The 11,552-nt window shown below is 45.2% G+C and overlaps 1 non-coding gene across 1 annotated transcript; it reads left to right on the plus strand.

The window, feature by feature from the left end:
- Positions 1-11,279: 11,279 nt before the first annotated feature.
- On the plus strand, positions 11,280-11,350 carry TRNAG-GCC (transfer RNA glycine (anticodon GCC)). Its single transcript has one exon. It is a non-coding gene; the product is annotated as a tRNA-Gly (tRNA).
- Positions 11,351-11,552: the final 202 nt, after the last annotated feature.

An 11,552-nucleotide genomic window follows, 5' to 3' on the forward strand; every position in this document is an offset into this window, starting at 1 on the left:
TTTGCAATTAAAGAGATGTTAGGAATCCACTGCCTGCAAAAGGAAGTCATACCTATTAAGGCGCGAACATCAGATTGGGTCTGGGGACGTTTCATTTTCTGTACCAAATCAGTTCTTTGTGGGTGCAGTCTTCTACCCTCTGTTGACAGGAGGTGACCTAAATAGGCATCCTCCTGTTGCCAATATTGCATTTTAGAGAAGGACACTTTGTGTCCTAGGAGTGCTAAACGATGTAACAAATTAACTGTTGTCTCCTTACAACCTTCCTCTGTATCTGAGTCAATTAATAGATCATCAATGTATTGGAGTAATATGGAGCCTTTTGAGGGGGTAAAAAGGTCTAATTGTTTCTTCAAAGCTTGACTATATATACTAGGGTTTTCTGGATATCCTTGAGGAACTTGCGTGAATTGAAGGGAACGCCCTTGTAATGAAAATGGGAAAAGGCATTTACTTCCTTAAGCAATGGGCACACGTAAAAATGCATTTTTTAAATCAAGCACAGTAAAATATTTGGCTAAAGACAGAATCATGGTAAAAATAGAATTCATGTCAGGAACTACAGGATCAGCCTGCAAGCCCCCTCCAGTTTCTGTTCCACAACAAAATATGCTTATGATGCAAGAAGAAGAATTATGGGATTTAATTAAAATTAGTGATAGTGCCCTCACAGATTATCCTTCTTACAAAGGCCCATTTGTTTCTTATTGTCCCTGTTAACAACCCTATAATGGAGAATATCTGAAAATGAAGTACTATCACGATATGAGGGGCAAATCCAAATGATCTATTACTGATTCTATAGGTTAGTGATAGCAGGTAATTAATAGATGTTGAACTTAAGTTCAAGGACCATTTGAGGAAAAGGTTATATAATATGAACATGAGTGCAGAATTTTTTTTAATCCACGTGACTTTGTACAATCTTGTCTGAGGAATTTCCATTTACGTACTGACATTGTGCATTCTTTTGCTCTCCATGCCCTTGGAAATCTACTGGTTGATTGCTAGAATAATTACACCTTGTTAATCATTTGTGCGTCTCTGAAATGTAAAGCCCATTTCTTTTTCCTTTCAGTTTGCAATTAGTCAAGTTCAGTGATTCTCTCTTACTTACCTTGAAAATATAGTGTGGTTGGCTATTCTTTTTGTATGTATAACTGGAAGGAAATTTCCAATGGATTAGGGGAGGGGAGTGTAGACAGACTTGTTTGAAACACAGTATAAATATGAAAGGAGAATAGTTTTCAGTTGTTCATTACATTCATGGAACAGGTTTTTTCTTGTTGGTTCTGCATCCGCCTAAGCGTGAATAAACTGCTCTGTTTTACCTCTGACTACCTGTACTCCTTTGGATTTAAGTGGACAAGCGTGGAAGTATACAGAGTGCAGAGGTGCACTTCCCACACAACCTCCACAAAGAAGGTGCTCTAAAACCTAGAGAAGACATTGTTCAACTCTAACATCCTCCAAATAATGAAAACAGGCAATGGGCACCAGTTTTAAGGTGGTGACTTTCAGCATTGTCTCAAATTGTGTGACTTCCAGCATTGTCCCTATGCATTCACCACAGGGGGATCACCTACAGGGTAGAAAATTTGAAGTAATCTTGTGCACCCTCAAAACGGTACTGAGGCTGGCAGCCAAATAGGAGAAAAACTTCAAACTGAAAATGTACCAGTTCTTGCAGGAGTACTGGTCCAAAATCTGGACTCCACAACCAAAGGGGCCATGGTATGCCCCTTGCAAAATCCCATAAGGGAGACAGAACCCCCTTCTTTGTTATGGACTTGCTTTATTTGCATGATTAGTTAAAACCATTGCAATAATTTACATAAAAATAGAATGAATAAGAAAAGGAGTCAAATTCCTGCAATTTTACACTAATATAGTTTCATATAAAAAGTTGATAAAAATGGGTTAAAGTTTTAAAAATGTAGCGTCACTAATATATTGTGGCCCGAGTCCTCAGCATATACTCAAAATGGGAGTGTTTTGTGTGCAAAAGTAGCAATAGCAGGATTTCAAGCCATCTTGTACAATTAAAAAACAATATTAGCAGCAACATTTAATTTGTAGCTAAGTTGGCTCATCTAATGCACTTTTGATAAGATCCTCGTCCACTTGAGGTCGCCTTTAAAGTTGTTTGAACATTCCATTCTGTTGTTGTGTGTTGATTAATTTGTTTTTTTATCTTTGTGTCAACGATAGTCAGGAATTTTACCAGACGGCAACTCAGCTGGACATCCTCTCCAGAGACGCTTGCTATCACTGCTTGTCTACAAGACCGTATGTTTTTCCTGTTAAAAAGTGGTCTAAGTAATACTTGATGCTTCCTTAATAGCTCCCTGCAAATAGTTAGGAGGTGTGGGATGTCCTCCTTCCCTTCCCCCCAGAGTCGACAGGTTGCTGGCATCGGAGGGCGAAGCCACAGTGCAAGTGGAACGCAGATAGTAATATACCTACGTGGTATTTCAGGAACTTCTCTTTGATGGCCTTGGAAAAGCAGATATGAAGGTACGTTTGAGGCATGGCTTTGGTATAACTCTGAATGGTGAACCAGCCGTGTGCTCTCTCTGAGAGGATGGCTTTATCCTGTATAAGAGACACTCTTTTGGTGCTTTGTTGACTAGCTTTTGAAGCTCATGTAAGTCCCAGATGTCTCAGAGAGGCCACGTAGGCCTAGTTGATCGAGTGAGTCTTCCGGGTAGCGTTTGGCTGGGCCTGTCTCCTTAGCTTGCAGTTCTTTCTATAAGTGGGCATTTAGGGTTTCTGGGCCCCCCTTTCTAATTTTATACCAGCTTTTAATGCATTTCTTTTGGGGCCCAGCTCTTGTCTTTGAATCCCGAACTCTAAACTCAATTGTGCAGGGGATGTGTAGCTCGGCAAACTGTAAATCCTTCGTAGTGCTCCTGCTATAGTGCCATCCACGGTTTCTGCATCCCTCCCTCTCATGGCCTCACTTCTGTAGGTGATGGAGGGTATGTGTTTTGTCTGTATAACTCGAGTCAGCAAGGAGAAACTTGTGCCAGAGATCTTATATTTCAGATTTCTTAGTGCCACAGCTATCGCTATCCCCCTCTTTTTTATGGTCTCCCATTGGGCTACAACATTCCCTTTGCTGTAGATATTGACTCCCAGATATTTATACTCTTGTGCAACTTCCAGCTGATATGTTACCAGGTGCCAGTGATGGAATTACTTTGCTCACCATGTATTCACGCACAAGGCCTTTGTTTTTTCTCGATTAATGCTCAGTCTATTATCTTCTGAGTAACAGGATGTTACATCGAGCAGACGCTGAAGGCCAATTTGAGTCCGACTAATCACCACAAGATCATCCGCGTAAAATAGATTTCATAAGGCCCAGATTTGGGGCATGTGAGTCACATTAGTCCAACCTGGCTGATAAATCTGCCATAAAAAGGTTAAAGAGTGTTGGGGCTAGCACGCAGCCCTGCTTCAATCCAGAGGTCGTAGGGATCTTCCTCGTTAAGTAATCTCCTACGCCTAATTTTAGTTGCACCCACGTGTTGGAGTGTAGGAGGATTAACTGTTTTAAGAGTAATGGTGAAATGTTCAACTTTTGTAGCTTACACAAGCCTGTTTGATTTGGTGGAATTACTGCATTTTCTGCAGCCCAAGACGTTAGTCTTGTAGCATTAGACCAGCATAATATTTGGCATCATTAATGGTTAATAACTGTTCCAGTGTGGGGATAGGATCAGTTTGGGACGATAATACTTCTAAATTAGTCGAAGGTGTGTTTATGCCGGTTTGAGTTCCTAGATCTCTGTTCAAGTAAAGTTGAAGAAAGGTTTTCCAGACCTCTTCTGTCAAATGTGAATTGAATCCTTGGATCGATAGGACGGACAAAGTATTGATTGTTCGCCAGAATCATGAGTTGTTGTTGGTCTTAATATCGTACAGGAGTTTTGCCCACAGAGACACTTCCGCTTCTTTTTTGAGGTGCCAAATTAGTTTTTCACGTGTGCCTTTCAATTGCCTCAGTTCATTCAAGGTTCTGAGGTCTTGAGCACATCTTTTTAATTTCCGAAATGCACGATTTATGGATGCCTTGATGTTTTACTGGTGCATTTTTCCAAAGGTATAGGATCTACTTTGAGGACAGACTGCTCTCCTGATTTGTTGTCGTTCCTTTTCACCTCCATGTATGCTTCCTAGATTTTTTAGTGAATGTCTCCAAGCTTTTTATTGTATTAGGTTCTGCAGCTTGGACTTCTTCAAATAGTTGTTTTGCAAGGCCCAGAAGGCCTTTTGGGTCGTCGGTTTTGCATTTTACACTTTTGTCATTACTTGTATATTTTGGGCATTGTACTTTTATTGGCATTGATTGAGTTCTTGCCAACATTTTTATCGTGATTTCTTGTGGCAAATGATCGCTATGGTCCAAGGTTCCAATGTGGTAGTCCTCTACTTTTGCAAACACAGGAAGAGAGATAAAAGTATCATCAATTGTCGTACTTGCTACTGCATTGTGGAATGTTGCCGTCTGTGGATGATCTCCCGGAAATCTATTGTTTAGTGCGCAGAAGCCCAGCTGCTCAAGGATCATAAGAAGCTTCTGCGCTAACTTAGTGTGTCTTCCGCAAGTATTGCTTTCTTGTGCTGGTATGTTCCATGCGAATGGGTCATCTTCGGTGTAATTATCATAGACTGTTGAGCTCAGCATGTGTAGGTTAGAGTCCAGGATTATAATCAAATTGCTCGTTTTTTCCTCCGTAAGGATTTTCGTCAATTCGTCCCCCAACAGATTGGTGCCCTTGGTTTTATGACGCGAGTGTAAGTACACATTTAATAATAACACATATTGTTTTTTATTCGCCCCGTGTCATTATTCTAAGCACTTGCATTGCATTGGGTTATACTAGATTGAACAACAGTGGTTCCACTGCCTAAATGCTCCTTATAGAGCTATGTGTGGCAAGACCCCCCTTGCGATGGCCAAATTTAGCACTCATCGTGGCTGGTAAATGATGTAAATTAAATCCTAGAAGTGTGTGAGGAAGTGCCCTCTTTCTGCATGGCATGACCCCACTTTTTGCTGAATTGCTGATGTTCTTTGACTGAGTGTGCCCTGGGCTCCTGCTCGTCAGGTACCCAGGGCCTATGTTCCTTCCCTAAAATTGCATTGAAGCCTAACCCCAATTGGCATCCCTGGCCACAGGTAGGCCCCTGGTAAATGGTACCACAGGCACACAGGGCATTGTGACCAGGGAAGGCCCCTAAGGGCTGCAGCACTTATTGTGCAACCCTTAGAGGCCCTGCACCTTTTCACTCACACACTGCCTTTGCAGGCTGTGTGTCTTGGTGCATAACAAAAGTGAAGAGTCGACATGGCGCCCATCCCTGTGTGCCATGCCTACAACCCACTGCCCTGGCCTAGATCAGCCACCCCTCCAGCTGGGTGCACTATGCCGGTGGTGAGGGTACAGGTGCATGAGCCCTGTACCCCTACACTACCTAAGCCCATTCTTAGGCATTGTAAGTGCAGTGCTGCCATTAAGAGTATAGGGTGCTGGGAGTTTGTCATTACGAACTCCCCAACACCATAATGGCTACACTGAAAAATGGAATGTTTGGTATCAAACTTCTCAGCACATTAAACCCACACTGATGCCAGTGTGGGATTTAATGTAAAATGCACAACAGAGGGCATCTTAGAGATGCCCCCTGAAACTTAACCAACTTCTAGTGCTTAGGCTGCCACCAACAGACATGTTTCTAGACCCCGGGGTTGAAGAGCCTGCTGCTCTTCGGGGCCTGAAAAAATGCACATCCTGGGACGAGGTGCCAAGCCTCCTTCCCCAGGATGGGCAGGGTTTACGAAGGGGAAGCTTCAAAGACATGCCACCTTTGTGAGCTTCCACAGACCACTTGCTGTTTACAGCAGCTGGTCCCCACTGGTTATGACCCCCACTGTGGGCGGGAGAGCCAGCAGGAAAAACAAGTGAGGGAGAGAGGTGTGCACACCTCTGACAACTCCACCCCTCAGATGGGGGAGGCAAAGTGAAGCACAACTCTGAGTTCCCTCCATCTTGAGGAAGGGGGGGACCCAACCAACCAGGGACAGGCTCATGCCCCCCTCCCACTGGAGGGTGACATAATAGGGGGTGTACCCACCCCAGGGAAGGGACCCATTAGTCCCTGCCCTCTACCTACCTGTAACGCCCCATAATCTAGTATTTAGGGGGCACCCTGAACCTTGCTTCCTCAGATCCAGAAACAACAAGAAAAAAGATAAGAAGAAGGACCGAAGAGCTGTGCAGAGCTAACAAGAGGACAACGCTCACTGACTTGGCCCAAGCCCTACAGGCCTGTGTCCCCTCAAACCTGCTCCTGCAAAATCCCAGTATGTCATGCAGCCAGCCTCCTCAAAAACCACGGAGGACCTGCCTGCCTTCGCTTCCAAAGACTGCTTCTTCCGTGAACACCGGATTTGATCAACTGCAACCTTTGTCTCCGGCCGGACACCGCGAATCCAGTCCAGTCTGCATCCGCCGAACCCGGCCCGAGCTCAAGTGGAAAAACAAACGATGAGGAGGTCTCCCCGGCGATTGTGACCCAAGATCCGGAGATCCCAGACCAGCCTCAAGACCCCAGCCGACGCCTACAGCCTCAATCCAGAGGATCCCCTCTACTGCGACCAAGAGCGGGTAAGACTTTCCGATGCCAAAAGGCACCCGTACACCCAACGCCCCATGGCCTTGTGTGCCCCTACTAACGGTGCCTAACCAAACAGCGACATCCCAACTTACCCCTCGAAGTGGTGGTCGCACCCAGAAGATCGTCGTCCCCGAGCCTGCAGTGTTTCTTTCGACCGTAGTCTCTCCATAGCAAACAACAGGGCGCCTGGTGCCAAAATAGCACTCTGCACCCAGCCGCCCCAGTGCCGCTAAGGGTGCACCTTTTGTGTTGATCTGCAACCCCAGCTGCCCTGTGCTAAACCCCAGGAGCATTGCTCCCACAGCCGTGTGGCCTACTTGCTAGCAGCCAGCAACCGCAGACCCCCTATCCTCTATAAGATAACATTGGGCCTCTACACTCTGTGCCTGGCCGCCCTAGTACCGCTGAGGGTGTAACAAGACTGCATCACTGACCGTGGGGGACCCCTGAGTCTAACCCCAGAACCTTAACTCCCTCAGTCGATAACTTACCTTTGAACCGATAACCTACTTTTCCTCCATAGGATAACATTGACAATTTTTCTTCCAAAATGTTTTAAAGTGTGGAGTTTTGAAATCTAAAAATATTCTTTAAAAATCGCATGATTAACCAAAATGTATTTACTTACCTGTTTGCAGGAAATGTCCCTGTGTTGAATCTAGGTATCCAGCACTGAGTAAGAAAAGTAATGTAAAAAGTAACTTACCTGTAATTTACTGAAAAAGCCTATTCATTCCAATGTACTGTATTTGCTAAGTATTGCACCCTACTGCAGCCCCTGTAAATCAAACAAAGTACAATTCCAAATGCATTTTCAAACTGTTCGACATTCAGCAACTTATTACCGTGAAGTATTTAATGCTTACCTGTGCCAGGCTTGCGTGGTTCTAAAATAAAACAACAATATATTTTTTATACAAACCAATGGCCTAGAGTTCAGTTCTTGAGTGTGTGAGACCATTTGCTGACTGAGTGTGTACATCAAATGTTTAACACTGTCCTCTGATACTGCCTTACTGCTTGGCAAGCTACCACTTTAGAGAGTAAGGTTATATCTAACTTTAACCTCTGCCTACCTCCAGGGTAACCTGGAGGTAAAACACACTATACCTCCCTTTGGTGTAGTATATATAGAGCCAGTTTCCTACAAAGCTCAATTGGTAATTCACACCACGTTTCTAGCAATGAAATGATGTCACCTTTCTGAAAATATAGTTGCAGCTCCGAGTCCGAGGTCTTGTCTCCCATGCCGTTAATGTTCCAGGAACACAATTTCAAAGTATTTTTTGTGTCCGATGTGGAAGACAAATTACGTCAAAGATTATGACTTTTGGTATTTATGGTCCTGGATAGCCATCCCGACTCTTGTGGGGCTGTGATACCGGATTTATTTCACCTAAGGTTCAGCTACCGAGTAGATTCTGTACTCCCGGGGGGATTTGCTACGGGCTCTTCACAGTACTGAGTATGCTTGAAGGCTAAGTTGGTCCTGGTGGAATTCTGGTTAGTTCTTTAGTTCAACTAGTAGGGGCTCCGGGTATCTTGGTTTGATAAAGGGCCGCAATTTGGTGCCCCGAGCATTGAGTTGGGCATGCTGTTTCACGACTTTCTTTGCTAGGTCTGGCGAGGCCCAAACTGTTTTGGTTGCTTCAATTCCCGGTTGATCTATTGCCGCCACAAATTCTGTTGACTCCAAGTCATTGGAGTTTAGGTTCTTCAAACTGCAGATGGACTGTAGGAGACGTAAGATATTTCCCCTACTTAATATGTCAGCCCGGCCCTTTGATTTTTATTGAGGATGAAACACAATGGTTGACGAATCATGTTGAGCTGCTTCTTCGCTGAGTGGTTTTATAGGTTGGTTCTTTAATACGGGGTCTTGTGAGCTCGTTTTGCCCTCCCGAGCTATATCTATGCAAGGACCTGATATTGTGGTTGGGTCCCCGTGTGTGTTTCCTCTTCCGTCTTGGGGCTTGTTCTTAGTGTCTATGTCATTGCTTATTGTGTTATTTAAGAGAACACTTCCTTTAGCGTCTAACTGTCCTTCATGAGTGGTATTCTCCATTGTCTCATGATTGTAATCATACAGTCCCCTCTCCAAAATTGAGGTGTTCCGTAAATCTCCTTCTGGTCAACGGGCATCGCTTCATTCTTTGTGGCCCAGCTACCTCTCCATACAGAGGTCTACCTGGGGCCAGACCGTAATGCTGCCAACGGTGATAAAATGAAATGGCCCAGCACACCCATCAACAGCTAACACCGAGACGTAAAGTTTCAGAAGCTGCTTGACCCTCACTCAGTGACAATGGACTGTGTCAGCAATGTTGTGCTAAGACATTTGCTAGATTTGAACCATCCAACACTAATAGAAGCGTACAACCATACAAACGAGACAACAACCTTCCGCTAGAACCTTAAGATGGCACACAAAAAGCTGCAGAAGCCACTTCGACCCACTGCAAGGAATATCAAAGCAAATAGAAGTTCATTGGGTCAGCAGCACGTTACATACCCTATAAAACCCTGCAGCTAAATATCAACTGGGAATCTCCACGACAGAGGTATGCCTTGCAAGAGCTTGTATGTATGGACCACATAAAGCAATTCTAGCATGGTGTAATTAATCATGAATCACATTCTAACTTCATGTACACGTCTTCCCTAATGTCTGGGGTCTCAGTTTTACCTAACCCTCAATCTCAACCTTGAAATGACCTTCAACTAATTGTTTCAACATTTCTAGTTAAGAGTATGAGACATAAACTTTCATCAACTCGGCCGTAATATCCTCATGAAAAGAACTATAACCAAGTATACAATGATCCACGCAACTAAATATCTTATTGCCCTAACCACCTCTCTGTAAAACTTCCCAATAAACTTCCATTAGTAAATAATGCATGAAATGTTGTAAAGTACCATGACAAAACATCACAAATCACACCCCTCACGCATGACTAAATCACTAACACTGGCCTGCACTGGAGTAGCATGTTAACCTTCCTCGGAGTGATTCTGCGCTTCGTCTGTGGTATTAAGCGCTATATATACCCCTAGCCAGGTGCCCAACACCCATTGGACTCAAAGGGCTTCAGTCCCCCCCCTGTGTGGCAGTTCGAGATGAGAGACAGCTTCCCAGCGCGCACACACAGCCGCACCCGAGCACTTCACAGGTCTTTAAAAGACCATTTGCATGTCAATGAGGCCTCGCTGTTGTTTCACCCCTTCTAAGAGCCCCTGCAGCTCCACTCTGCCTGTTGCTTAAAGATTCAACCGAACATTTTCGGCCAGCGAAAATGTGTCCACTTCCGGTAGGGTCTTAGCACTAAACATCTCGAGGCAGAATTAGCATCTCCCAGGAAACCCTCTCAGGGCCTCTTTGACTCAGAGAAAGAAGAGGCGACAGGAGAAGATGTGAGCTGAAGGGATGCCAGGTACCCTAGGCAGACAGCACAGGACTCCTGGTGTCATGCCCTGGCCCTCATGAATGACTCACTCTTGGAGTCGGGGTGAGACCCTAAGGCCCGGGCGTCCTGGCCGCCCGAGACCAGCTTTCACCGTCTCATATGAGGTTGGTGTGAAGCTTGCATCTCGGTTCTTTTTGTCAGGGGTGTGCTCAGGGCAGAGAGTGGTGCTGGAACAATTTTCCGAGTGAGCGTGCTGGCCATGATATCGCCTGGCTTGCTTTGGAAGTCAAGTATATCTTTATTTGATGTGCGAGCACATCTCTGGAACACTGTGACCCTCTCCGCTCACCTATGCACACCCTAGAGAGAGTAAAACTAGAAAAAAAATACACAATTCCGGAACCGGGCAGAAAGGAATAGTAAACACAGCGATCGATCCCCGCTAAAATAATTAGCATCACTTTGGCACACGAAGCGGCCGGACAGGACACCGTTTGTAGGCCTCGTGATTGTTGATTCTTGAGTTGGGGTGCATCAGAGATATAAGGAGGTGCAGCAGCACATCGGCACCCCTACTTCCAGATACAGACGTGCCCTGTTTTGTGAGTTGCCTCACGCCCCCCTTGCTTTTGCCAACTTCTTTGAGAGATGCTAGGACAGCGATGGGGGCGGTGTAACACTTCTTTTACCTGACTTTAAGTGCATGTACATCTGTGACGCACGGCGCGGCTCTGGAGCTAGTACAAGTCAACGCCCATGTTAGGGCGGAGAGTTTTTGGCCTGATGTACCTGAGCCTCGTGCCCTGAGGCGCGCGTGCCTTCAACACCTGCTCATTACATTCCTCTCAGCTGCGCGCGCTCTCTCCAGTCATAAATCCCCCGTGCTCCATTCACTTCTCTGAGGGAACTCAGTGGCTACCTTCTGCTTATTATTAACATTAGCGGCTCTTCGTGTTATTCCGTGTAAACTCTTCACTGACTATTCTCGGGGTCCGATAGGTTGGTGGGGTTTTGCATACACTGAAAGCCGTGGCTCCGCTAAGGATTAGTGGTTCATTGCCTGTTGCTTTTAAGGTTGGCGCTCCGGTGCAGGCAAGGTCTGTCCTTGGTCTCTCATCTCAATGATTGCACACACTCTTCCAGAGGATCTATATATATGTTCTCTGCAGCAGTTTTATCATCTGAGCATTGGTGGTTCAGTGGTAGAATTCTCGCCTGCCACGCGGGAGGCCCGGGTTCGATTCCCGGCCAATGCAAGAAGTCTTTTTTGGATGTGTAAATTTTCTGAGTACACTCACTAATTTTAGGATGTTGTGAATTGCAAATACAGTGTTTGATTAAATGATCCTATTGGTCTGAAAGGATGGGGTCCACTGCAGAGTCCTTTAAAGCAAGTTATGGTGCCCTACAGCGCCCCCTTCTGTGGCCGTATGGAAGTATATCACGATCCTACCACGT

This window comes from Triturus cristatus, chromosome 12, assembly GCF_964204655.1.
Source record: "Triturus cristatus chromosome 12, aTriCri1.1, whole genome shotgun sequence".
NCBI lineage: Eukaryota > Metazoa > Chordata > Amphibia > Caudata > Salamandridae > Triturus > Triturus cristatus.